Consider the following 2,565-nt stretch of genomic DNA (forward strand, 5'->3'; position numbering starts at 1 on the left):
TGCACATGGAGGGGCTTTAAACAATACAGTGCAGTGACACATGGGGGGTTGGGCTTCCTCCTGGGTAACCTGCACCCAAATTTATCTTTTGCCCCATGTGCTCCAACGGAGACCAATGGAGACTCTCATAGTTTAGAGTTAGGACCGCACTATAAGAGGTGCCTTGGCGCGGCGGTGCGGCTTTCACATTTTCTGCAGAAGACGCGTATCCAAACCTCTGCTTTTGACCTTAGCGGTGAGACAGGTTTTTTTGCATGCCAAATTCCTCGCCCACCCTCACCCTCCTCGTCTTTTTTTGGCGTGAAATCTCCTCTTATAAAGCTCTCTGTTAGTTTTTCGGGTTTCCGCAGTTCATTAAATGGAGTTTATATTGAGCTTTTTGAGTTATTAATGTTCGGCGGTAATGGAGCAGCGACAGGCAGCCGGTATATATTATCACTTTATATCCTCGGCCAGCAGAGGAGGAGAAACGTTTCTTCATTTTTACTGCCTGATAATGGCTGAGATCCCTCCTGACGTTGGAAGAGAGTCGGCTGGACGTACGGGGGCTTTACTGGTCAGTTTCAGATGGATTTTTGTTCAGCGGGAACTGCTCGACGTCGTCTCTTTGCCTGCTGCTTGATGTGATGCAATCTCCGTTTCTCAAGACTACATATCCCATCATGCACTGCTCCCAGCAAGCAATGATAATGTTACATAGTTCAGATGTTCAGTTGAAGTTCAGACGGCAGGCTTTGTGAGAGCGGTGACACCAGGAAGTGCATATTCACAGAGCTGAGTGACATTGTGTCAGTGCATGGTGGAAGTCCATCCTCTGGGCATCTTCAGTTTACAAACCTTCAGATGGATCTGGTTCTGAGGAGTCGGAGAGAACTGATGGAAATTCAATACAGAAATACAGAGAGGGGGATTTATCAAAACTGTAGCAGACACGGCAACCAATCAGCTTCTCCCTTCAGTTTGTTCAGTTATTATTTGAAAATGAAGAGAGAAGCTGATTGGTTGCCATGCACGGCCGCTCCAGATTTTGATGAATTCCCCCCAGATTTATTTGTCGTTTCTGACCATAGAGACCCTTTAAAGGAGAACTATGAGGGGTGGGGGGGGGGCTTTTCACTCACCTCATAGTTCTAGCCGACCTGTGACAATGACACTGTCACAGGTCAGCTCAGTAGATCGGGAGGTGAGGGAACACATACCGGCGTTCGCTCACCTCTCGATCCTGTCACGGCTCTCTGCCGTGACAGGGGAGGGGCTGGATTTCCCCGATCCGATCCTCCAGTGCTGACTGGCGGAACGGACGGGGGAGGGGGCGGGTACAGCTGGCTCTGCCTCTAGATAGGCGGAGCCAGCTGTCACTCACGCAGCTGGGCGGATCCCGGCACAATTGTCGGGATCCGCTTCAGCTGCTGCGTCTCAGTATACCGCGAGCTGTAGCTCCCTATATACTGAGCCTAGGGTGACGGGAGGACGCTAGTTTGTGTCCTCCCGTTACCCTAAGGAGAACTATGAGGAAAAGCCCTAACCCCAGAGTTCTCCTTTAATTCATAAAGAAGAGAGTGAATGTGGAAAATGCGGCGTTATGTCCACTGGAGGGAGCCGAGGATCACAGGAGATACAGATTAGTATTAGGAGATACAATGTTACAATTCAAGAGACCGCTGGAGAGAACGAACATGTAAATGTCACCGTCGCTCTCCCCGCAGTATCAATGGTTACATTTCTGTTCCCTCCAGACGTCTCGATGGATCTGGTTATGAGGAATCGGAGAGAACTGATGGAAATCTAGAAATGCAGATTTATTTGTCGTTTTTGGCCTCAGATCACCTTTAGGCCTCATCCACACGAGAATCGGCCGGCGTGTACAGCTTGGTGCTGTGTGCACGGCCGTGTCGGGACAGGTGTGATTAGTACGCAGCCCCCGTCCTTCTCTATGGGAGTATGCAGCCGTACGCCGCTCTACGCTCACCCGCCCTTAACGTACATACAGGTGCGGGTGAGCGTACTCGTACACTGACAGGATGGATCCTGTCTGCGTCCGAGCCGGGACACCCGCACCCGTACGGGGACCCTCACTTGAGGTGAGCGTAGGGCTGCGTACAGCCGCATACTGCCATAGAGAAGGACGGGGGCTGGGTACTAATCACACTCAGCACCTGTCCTTCCCTGGAGCTGGCCGTGCACGGAGCATGGAGCTGTACGTGTGAATGAGGCCTGAAGGTGTATTTCCTTTTTGCAGCCGTGTCGGGATACCACATTTTATATTGCTGCTTGTACAATCCTCGATCTCTTGTGAATGGGAAGTTTGTTGTCTGAGTGTTTCTGTGGAGTGTGACTTCCCTGGAGCTGGCCGTGCACGGAGCATGGAGCTGTACGTGTGAATGAGGCCTGAAGGTGTATTTCCTTTTTGCAGCCGTGTCGGGATACCACATTTTATATTGCTGCTTGTACAATCCTCGATCTCTTGTGAATGGGAAGTTTGTTGTCTGAGTGTTTCTGTGGCGTGTGAAGTGATATCCGTAGTGTAGTGAACACGCAGAGGATTATGTATTATATTGGGGGGGG

The sequence above is a fragment of the Nanorana parkeri genome, unplaced genomic scaffold, assembly GCF_000935625.1.
Source record: "Nanorana parkeri isolate BGI_ZX_2015 unplaced genomic scaffold, ASM93562v1 scaffold2811, whole genome shotgun sequence".
Taxonomy (NCBI): Eukaryota; Metazoa; Chordata; class Amphibia; order Anura; family Dicroglossidae; genus Nanorana; species Nanorana parkeri.